This window comes from Pseudopipra pipra, unplaced genomic scaffold, assembly GCF_036250125.1.
Source record: "Pseudopipra pipra isolate bDixPip1 unplaced genomic scaffold, bDixPip1.hap1 HAP1_SCAFFOLD_654, whole genome shotgun sequence".
In the NCBI taxonomy this organism is placed as follows: Eukaryota; Metazoa; Chordata; class Aves; order Passeriformes; family Pipridae; genus Pseudopipra; species Pseudopipra pipra.
The window spans coordinates 7,549-17,351 of NW_026991146.1; the positions used below are offsets into that span (position 1 = coordinate 7,549).

At 56.1% G+C, this 9,803-nt stretch overlaps 1 long non-coding RNA gene across 1 annotated transcript; it reads left to right on the forward strand.

The window, feature by feature from the left end:
• The first annotated feature begins 5,164 nt into the window (after positions 1-5,164).
• LOC135408798 (uncharacterized) lies at positions 5,165-5,915 on the forward strand. The gene is made up of 4 exons (XR_010427840.1): positions 5,165-5,359; positions 5,473-5,534; positions 5,628-5,684; positions 5,782-5,915. It is a non-coding gene; the product is annotated as an uncharacterized LOC135408798 (long non-coding RNA).
• Positions 5,916-9,803: the final 3,888 nt, after the last annotated feature.

Consider the following 9,803-nt stretch of genomic DNA (forward strand, 5'->3'; position numbering starts at 1 on the left):
AATGTGGGTGAGGGAACCCCAGAGAGCCGAAAAAGTGGAGGGGGAGCCGCAGTAAGAAAGCGAAGCCGGGCGGTCGGGCGGCGGGGTGGGGGGGGGAGCCAAGGTGGCGACGCCGGCGCGTGCGCAGTCGTTGGAAAGACGCCGGCGATCACGTGGTAACTGAGGGCAGCCAGGAGAGGGACCGGCGACGCATGCGCGGTGGCTCTCGTGCCGGTGCAGCGCTCCCTGGTCGAGTTAAGGGCCGGTTCCGGCGGCAGGGCGGGACTCGCGGTCTCCCGTCCCTCCCGGGGTGTGTGTGGGGGGAATAACATGAAGATTTTTTGGGGTGAAAGCGCAGAAATTAGCGAGGAGGGACGCTAATTTGGGTAAACCCGGTCCCCGGAAGTAGAGAGCGACCGGAAGTCCTCCAAGGCCCCGTCCCAGAAGTCCGCCAAGCCCACAGTAAAGATGGCGCCGCCAGGACCGGAACGACCACACTAAAAATGGCGGCCCCTGCCCGGAAGTTTGCCCCGACGCCACACTCAAGATGGCGCCGCCAAAACCGGAACTTAGCCGAGGCCACACTAAAGATGGCGGCGAGAGGCCCCCTCGCTTTAGAGAGGTGTCTATCCTGTTGCCTGACCTCCGCCGCGACCCGGACCCCCGCCCCGCGCCCGCAGCGCCGTCTCGCCGCGCCGCTTCCCGCTGTGGGGACGGGGCGGGGCGCTCGGCGGCGCCGGGCGCGGGCGGCAGGTTCGTGGGCGGCGGCAGGCACCGGCGAGGGCAGCCCCCGTCTCGGCGCCGCGGCGCGCGAGGACCTCAGGCGCCCACGCCGCGCCGCCCGCTCGCCCCGCTCCGCTCCCGCTCCCGCTCCCGCTCCCGCCCCCGCCGTGCCCTGGAGATGCTATCGGGGCTGCGCCGCCGCCTTCCCCCCCGGGAGCGACCCACGGCGGCAGAGCCGACGGAGACCGTCCCCGGGGTAAGCTGGGCGCGGCGGGTGGGCGCGGCCGCCTGTGGCTCCACCCGTCCCTCTCTCCCCTCCCATGCGGGACAGCCCCAGGTGTGGGCAGTGAGGCTGACAAAGAGGCGGGACAGCCCCAGGTGTGGGCAGTGAGGCTGACAAGGGGCGGGCCGTGCTCGGTGGGGCCCTTTTTATGGGGAGCTTCTGCAGGAGAGCAGTCGATCCCAGGGAATCTCTCAAGCAGTGATGGTGAGAGCATCTCGCAGGGGCTCGGGGAAGCACCTGATGTACCCGGATTATCGCTTGAGGAAGGTGCCGAGGGATGAGCCCTGTTCCAGGAAGCAGCGCAGGAGAGGGGAGCAGCGCACGTGGACAGGTGGGAGAGTGTTGGGGTGCAGAAAACATGCAGCTCAGACTAGAGGAAGACCTTGGAAGTTTCTTTTATTGATACAAACGTGCAAAGCAGAGAGTGAGGTGGAATATAAACACTGTAGGTGCTCGGGCAGGTGAACCAGGACTTAGGAGAGGAAATCGCTTTCCTCAGCACCTAAAGTTCCAATTGCCTCTCTCAGGAGCAGTCGAGAGGAGTTTCTACTTTGGGGCTGGTCTCCAAAGGTAGGCACCTGAAACTGCTGTGGGAAGCTTACTGCCGTAACCAGACAGTAATTTCCCCTGATATTTTAGCTACTAAACCCAGTGAGTTTTATTTCCTCTGTGCAGAGCTCTCCACTCTCATTTTAAGGCTATTTTCCCCGGTCCTCACCGCAGGACAGCGGCTCTTTCCCGGTTCAAACCTCGGCACAGCCACCGAACCGGGCGCGGGTCCGTGGAAGCACTTCCTGATTCTCGTTATTACCTCACTCCACATCCCCCATCGCGAAGCACCCCGGGAGCTCACCCCAGCAGCGCGGGAGGGTCCCGGCAGCCCCGGGGCTCCTTGCGGCCCCCTCCGCGCCTCGTTCCGGTACCGCCAGGCTCACCCTTGTCCCGCAGGTAGGACGCGGCCACGCCGCGCTGCCGCAGCCCGCGCCGCGCCGCTCCCCTTCCCGGCGCCGCCGCCCGCGCCGCGCCGCTCCCCTTCCCGGCGCCGCAGCCCGCGCCGCGCCGCTCCCCTTCCCGGCGCCGCAGCCCGCGCCGCGCCGCTCCCCTTCCCGGCGCCGCAGCCCGCGCCGCGCCGCTCCCCTTCCCGGCGCCGCAGCCCGCGCCGCGCCGCTCCCCTTCCCGGCGCCGCAGCCCGCGCCGCGCCGCTCCCCTTCCCGGCGCCGCAGCCCGCGCCGCGCCGCTCCCCTTCCCGGCGCCGCAGCCCGCGCCGCGCCGCTCCCCTTCCCGGCGCCGCAGCCCGCGCCGCGCCGCTCCCCTTCCCGGCGCCGCAGCCCGCGCCGCGCCGCAGCCCGCGCCGCGCCGCTCCCCTTCCCGGCGCCGCAGCCCCCGCCGCGCCGCTGCCCTTCCCGGCGCCGCAGCCCCCTCCGCTCCAACTCCCGCCATTCTGCTCCAGTCCCTCCGCTCCAGCCCCTACCCGAATCCAATACCAACCCTAAATCTAATAGCAACTATAATACCTGCTCACGTTAGGAGTCCTTTTCTTTGTCAGGCTCTTTACCTATCCTGATTTTAAGTCAGAGATGCAAAACAGGTGCTGCTGCTCCCAGAGCCTTTATACTGTCTTGGATTGGGCTGCTCCCTTTCTCCCGGGGCCTCAAGGGAAGGGAGGTGGGCACGACCAGGGGTATATTAACCCCAGCCTTTGGTCAGGGAAGTCATTCAGCAGGCAGGCTTCAATGGGATAAGAGCTCTCCCTTTCTTTCATTTAATGGCACTTCTCAAGCTATTCCTGCTTTATTAAAGCATCAGCTTTGGTATCCAAAGAAGCAGAGCTGTATATGGTAATGAAGAGGATTACACTCACATGCAGGGTTTTTAAATTTAATAACTTGGTGTTGCTAAGCTGCTTTTATAATTGGTTATCTCTTTTTCTTTTCCTTAGGAGCCTTGCATATTTTGGGATTTCCTGATCATCTCAACTGCAGTTTGGCATTTTTTCACCAGTGTTATCCAGTCCTCAGGTGAAGCTGCTCTGTGTTGAAGATGTTACAGACACTCAGGTTTGCAAGTAGTCAGTGGGGGGTTACAGCCCACAGATAGAGTGAGGGCTGGGGTGCCAGTTAGGAATTGCTAGGGGTTTTTTGAGGTAGTATGGGTGGAAAGCAGTGTCCAGGAGCCCCCTAAATGCCTGTGAAGGCACCCACTGACTTTTCAGATGTGCTACTTAAGTTTTCTTCTCATTCACCCAGATATTCTGTGCAATTACAGCTGCAGTCTTTGGCTGCAGGCAGTGACCCTGGGTGGTTTGCCTAAAGAGAAGGGAGACTCTTTGAGCTCTCCCCATCTATCTGGGTGACTTTGGTTAGGGTTTCTTTACCATGTCAGAGGGGTAGGGTGTAAAGCAGAGTTGAACAGAACAGAGGCCAGAGGAGCAGAGCAAGAAGGTGGGTCATCACCTGACATCAGCACAAAGATGTGGCTTTTAGCTCCACGTTTACTTGTGTGTTAAGGATTTTGTTGTTTGGGTTTGTTTTTTCTTTGTTTTCAGCTGCAGAGCCCTGGGCCCAGGAGGCTCTAGGCACTGGAGGGGAGGTGGTCCCGGTGAGCAAGGTGAGCATTGACTCCAGGACAGAACTAGATGGTCTTTTACAGGTGTTGTGGTAAATCTGTGCACATGCTTTGTTTCTTGTGTTTTCCAGGGGTTCTGCCACCTTCTAACAGACAGTCCAGTGCTTCAGGGCCCCTGCTGGTAAGAGGTCACTGTGGAGGAGAGGTAGGTAGGAGCTACCCCAGGAAAGGCATCCTTTCAGGCAGTACCTCAGTCTGTACATTTGCCTTTGGCTTTTTTACTTTGCAGAGAATGTGTGCAGCCTGAGAGGGCCGGAGCCACCTGCCAATTAGGTTTGATGGTCTTCAGCTGTCCTTGTGAGTAATCTCCTAGTACTACGAGGGTCATCAATTAAGGCTGGACCTTTCCCAGTTGCAGGTGCCATCCAGCCTGCCTTTGGCAAAGGAGGAGCATTGAGGTTGAGTCGGGGAGGTAGGGAGTAGGTGCTGGCGTCTCCCTTACTTTCAGAAACACCCATAACTTTTTTTCTCACACCCCCAGGTACGGCACACGGTGACGGCAGCAGCCTCTGACTGGGATCAGAGCCAGTGGCCTGAGAACCTCTCAGCTCAGGGGAGGGTGAGTAGCCAATTGCAGGGTTATCTCCCACGTGCTGCCCAACTCTTGTGTCAGTTTCTGTTTTCTTTCTCGTAGCCAACCGAGTCAGTGATCTCACAGGACCCTCTGAGCCAGCCGGGCGTCCTTCCTTCACATCGAAGATGGATTCACATCCCCAGCTGTGGGAAAGATAAGTGGAGGACTCCCACCTGGAGAGGGGATGAGAGCTGGGTCCAGTTTTATGGTTAGGAGGGAGGGATTTTCAAATGAGCCCAGGGGAAAGGGTCTGCCCTAACAGGCCCTTGGCACACATAGGAGGAGCAGTTTACTTTTCATCATGGAGTAGGATGTGCAGGGCAGAGCTGTTCAGGTCTGTGTCATGTCCTTTGTCCAGTCTGTGTTTCGTGTCTTACTATTCACAGTCACCACATCTTTGCTTTCTGCCCTCAAAGCTCTTATCTGAGGCATCATTCCTAGGGTCTTGAACCTCTGCACTGCCCAGCCCAGTGCCCATACCATCCGTTCTTTGTCTCACTAGCTTGGATGTGCATCAGAATCGCATCTGAGAAGTGTCAGGTCAGGTGTCTTTTACAGCCTCCTTACAGGTTGTATCGGTGGCTGTGCTGTGCAGTCATCTCTTGTAACCGCCTGGGATTTCTGAGAGTTTAAGAAGATTCTGAACATAGCCTTGTCTCCCATCCATCTTAGCAATTTTGTAGGCAGTTCTTGTCCCAGGCCATTCTGTTAGAGTGTCTTTTCAGGCTCCCCAGAGCCTCCTCCGTTCAGTCTCACCGTATCCTCCGTCTTCTCGTGCGGCAGCACATCCATTTTGGCGTCGTTCCTTTCTCAGAGTTCTCTCTCCTGGTTGCACCACAGCACTTGTCTGGAAATGTGTCCTTGGAGTTTGTGTTGGGCCTGGAACTGCTCTGCCCTGCAGTGTAGACTTGGGGGTAGGTGGAGTAGAAAGGAGACTTCCCGGTTACCCCATGGATAGGCTTAGGCACTGAGGACCTTAAAGTGAGGTCAGTGTTTGTTTGTGCAGGTTGTCTTTGGACCCCAGAGGGCTTGTCTAAGGAGAAATTAGAATTGCACAGCAGCTAAAGTCCCCCTGTATATATGGCTGACTTTGGTAACTCATTTCTTTGCAGTGTCAGAGGGACTGGATGTAAAGCAGAGATGAACAGAAGAGGCTGGAGGAGCACAGTCAGAAGGTGGGTTGTCATGTGAGGTCAGAGCCAAGACATGACTTTTGGCCCTAGGGTTACTTGATCATTTGGATGGTTTGGTGGTTTAGTTTTGTTTTTTTTATTTTTTTTTTTTTAAGATGCAGAGCCCTCAGCCCAGCAGATGACAGGCACCAGAGGGAAGGTGAGCCTGGTGAGCAAGGTGAGCAGTGACTGCAGGACAAAACTAGCTGCTCTTTTGCAGGTGGTTTACTTGTGGTGAAACTGTGTACATACTTGTTTTTTTGTTTTCCAGGCAATGCACCGACTTCTAACATACAGTCCAACGTGACGGGGACCCTGCCTGTAAGAGGTCACGGTCAAGGGGAGTCAGACAGAAGCTGCCATGGGAGCAGCAAACTCTTGGGCAGTATCTCAGTACTCACACTTGCCTCTGGGTTGTTTTGCAGGAGACGTACGAAGCCTCACAGGGCTGAAGCCAACTCACAGTGAGGTGACGGACACGGTTTGGTCCTCTGGAGCTGTCCTTGTAGGTAATCTCCGAGTATTGAAAGGATCAGCAATGAAGGATTGAGCTTTTTTGATTGCACGTGCCATCCAGCTAACCTTTGGGAGCAGATGAGCGTTGGAGGTGAGTTGGGGAGGCAGCAGGAGGAGCAGGAATCCACTGCAGCTATAGAGATGCCCTCTAATTTTGTCTCTCTCTCGCTCATGTGTCCCAGGAGATGATAGCACCTTGTCCAAGTCTGGTCAGAGCCAGTGACACGAGGACCTGCCTCGGTGACAGTGAGTAGAGGGATCCTGGGGGCTGGGGCCACGTGCCTCAGTACTCAGATCTGGAGTCTGGTTTTCTTTCTTGCAGTTGACTCCGAGTACTCTGATGATGGCAGGAACCTCTGAGGCAGCCCAGGTGCCCGTCCTGTGCATCCAAGATGGATTGGCATCCCCTGCTCTTGGCAAGATAAGTGCAGGGCAAAGCCCCAGAGAGGGGTTGGGAGTTGGTGCAAGTCTGTGCCTCGCCTGGAGGGATTTTTGAAATTAGTCTGGTGCAGGGGGTATCCTGTGACAGGTTATTTGGACGCATCAAAGGAAGGGCTTACTTTTTATCATGGGATTCCCGTGTGCCGGGCAGAGCAGTTCCGGTCTGTGTCACGTCCTTTGTCTCGTCCATGTTTTGTGTCCTTCGTCTCTTAATTGTGTCACGTGGTGTGTGTGGTCACAGGTGTGGGGTGTCTCACTTGGGGTCAGCCTGGAACTGCTCTGCCCTGCTCCATGGATCAGTGGGTAGATGGAATATGGCTCGGAGTGTGACGTCAACATGTCAGTTCCCTTAGACAGTGGAGCCGATGGCTGTCCAGTCTGTGAGCAGGATGGTCTTGCGATGCCCTGCTTGGGTGTATAGAATCCTGGCTAGGTAGAGTAGGAACCAGTGTCTAGGGTTTAGAGGTTTTTGGCTTTCGTTGTGAGCAATCCCTAAATGTTTGAGAGCTGAGTGTTTGAGCATTTGCCCATTTCATTTGCAGAGGCAGTCTTGGGAGCAGCTGAAGAGAGAGGAGCCTTGTAGGTGAGTTGGGGAGGCAGCAGGAGGAGCGGGGATCCACTGCAGCTTTCGAGATGCCTTCTAAGTTTGTGTCTCACTCACTCAGGTATCCCGGAACGTGACATCCACAGTGTCCGACTCCGCTCAGGACCTGGGTGCTGGTGAGTAGGGGGATCACTGGGGTTTGAGCCCCATGCCACACAACTCACGTATTGCTTGTGGTTTTCTTTCTCGCAGTTGGCTCCTAGTAGTCTGACGATGGCAGGAACCTCTGCGCCAGCCCAGGTGCTCCTCCTCTGCATCAAAGCTGGATTGGCATCCCCGGCTCTCGGAAAGATAAGTGCAGGGCCAAGTCCCAGGGAGTAGTTGGGAGTGGGTGCAAGTCTGTGCCTCGCCTGGAGGGATTTTTGCAATTAGTCCGGTGCAGGGGGTATCCTGTGACAGGTTATTTGGACGCATCAAAGGAAGGGCTTACTTTTTATCATGGGATTCCCGTGTGCAGGGCAGAGCAGTTCTGGTCTGTGTCACATCCTTTGTCTCGTCCATGTTTTGTGTCCTTCGTCTCTTAATTGTGTCACGTGGTGTGTGTGGTCACAGGTGTGGGGTGTCTCACTTGGGGTCAGCCTGGACCTGCTCTGCCCTGCTCTGTGGATCAGTGGGTAGATAGAATATTGCTCAGAGTCTCACATGAACATGTCAGTTCCCTTAGACAGTGGAGCCGATGGCTGTCCAGTCTGTGAGCAGGATGGTCTTGCAATGCCCTGCTTGGGTGTATAGAATCCCGGCTAGGTAGAGTAGGAACCAGTGTCTAGGGTTTAGAGGTTTTTGGCTTTCGTTGTGAGCAATCCTTACATGTTTGAGAGCTGAGTGTTTGAGCATTTGCCCATTTCATTTGCAGGGTCGGTCTTGGGAGCAGCTGAAGAGAGAGGAGCCTTGTAGGTGAGTTGGGGAGGCAGCAGGAGGAGCGGGGATCCACTGCACCTTTAGAGATGCCCTCTAATTTTGTCTCTCGCTCACTCAGGTATCCCAGAAGATGACAGCACGTTGTCCAACTGTGGTCAGAGCCAGCGACCCGAGGACCTGCCTCGGTGACAGTGAGTAGAGGGATCCTGGGGGCTGGGACCACGTGCCACACTACTCAGATATGGTGTCTGGTTTTCTTTCTCGCAGTTGACTCCGAGTAGTCTGATGATGGCAGGAACCTCTGAGGCAGCCCAGGTGCCCCTCCTCTGCATCAAAGATGGATTGGCATCCCCTGCTCTCGGCAAGATAAGTGCCGGGCAAAGACCCAGAGAGGGGTTGGGAGTGGGTGCAAGTCTGTGCCTCGCCTGGAGGGATTTTTGCAATTAGTCCGGTGCAGGGGGTATCCTGTGACAGGTTATTTGGACGCATCAAAGGAAGGGCTTACTTTTTATCATGGGATTCACGTGTGCAGGGCAGAGCAGTTCCGGTCTGTGTCACGTCCTTTGTCTCGTCCATGTTTTGTGTCCTTCGTCTCTTAATTGTGTCACGTGGTGTGTGTGGTCACAGGTGTGGGGTGTCTCACTTGGGGTCAGCCTGGACCTGCTCTGCCCTGCTCTGTGGATCAGTGGGTAGATAGAATATTGCTCAGAGTCTCACATGAACATGTCAGTTCCCTTAGACAGTGGAGCCGATGGCTGTCCAGTCTGTGAGCAGGATGGTCTTGCGATGCCCTGCTTGGGTGTATAGAATCCTGGCTAGGTAGAGTAGGAACCAGTGTCTAGGGTTTAGAGGTTTTTGGCTTTCGTTGTGAGCAATCCCTAAATGTTTGAGAGCTGAGTGTTTGAGCATTTGCCCATTTCATTTGCAGAGGCAGTCTTGGGAGCAGCTGAAGAGAGAGGAGCCTTGTAGGTGAGTTGGGGAGGCAGCAGGAGGAGCGGGGATCTACTGCAGCTTTCAAGATGCCTTCTAAGTTTGTGTCTCACTCACTCAGGTATCCCGGAACGTGACATCCACAGTGTCCGACTCCGCTCAGGACCTGGGTGCTGGTGAGTAGGGGGATCACTGGGGTTTGAGCCCCATGCCACACAACTCACGTATTGCTTGTGGTTTTCTTTCTCGCAGTTGGCTCCTAGTAGTCTGACGATGGCAGGAACCTCTGCGCCAGCCCAGGTGCTCCTCCTCTGCATCAAAGCTGGATTGGCATCCCCGGCTCTCGGAAAGATAAGTGCAGGGCCAAGTCCCAGGGAGTAGTTGGGAGTGGGTGCAAGTCTGTGCCTCGCCTGGAGGGATTTTTGCAATTAGTCCGGTGCAGGGGGTATCCTGTGACAGGTCATTTGGACGCATCAAAGGAAGGGCTTACTTTTTATCATGGGATTCACGTTTGCAGGGCAGAGCAGTTCTGGTGTGGGTCATGTCCTTTGTCTCGTGGTGTTTTGTGTCCCATGGTGTGTGTGGTCACAGGTGTGGGGTGTCTCACTTGGGGTCAGCCTGGACCTGCTCTGCCCTTCTCCGTGGATCAGTGGGTAGATGGAATATGGCTCCGAGTGTCAGGTGAACATGTCAGTTCCCTTAGAGAGTGGAGCCGATGGCTGTCCAGTCTGTGAGCAGGATGGTCTTGCGATGCCCTGCTTGGGTGTATAGAATCCCGGCTAGGTAGAGTAGGAACCAGTGTCTAGGGTTTAGAGGTTTTTGGCTTTCGTTGTGAGCAATCCCTAAATGTTTGAGAGCTGAGTGTTTGAGCATTTGCCCATTTCATTTGCAGGGTCGGTCTTGGGAGCAGCTGAAGAGAGAGGAGCCTTGTAGGTGAGTTGGGGAGGCAGCAGGAGGAGCGGGGATCCACTGCACCTTTAGAGATGCCCTCTAATTTTGTCTCTCGCTCACTCAGGTATCCCAGAAGATGACAGCACGTTGTCCAACTGTGGTCAGAGCCAGCGACCCGAGGACCTGCCTCGGTGACAGTGAGTAGAG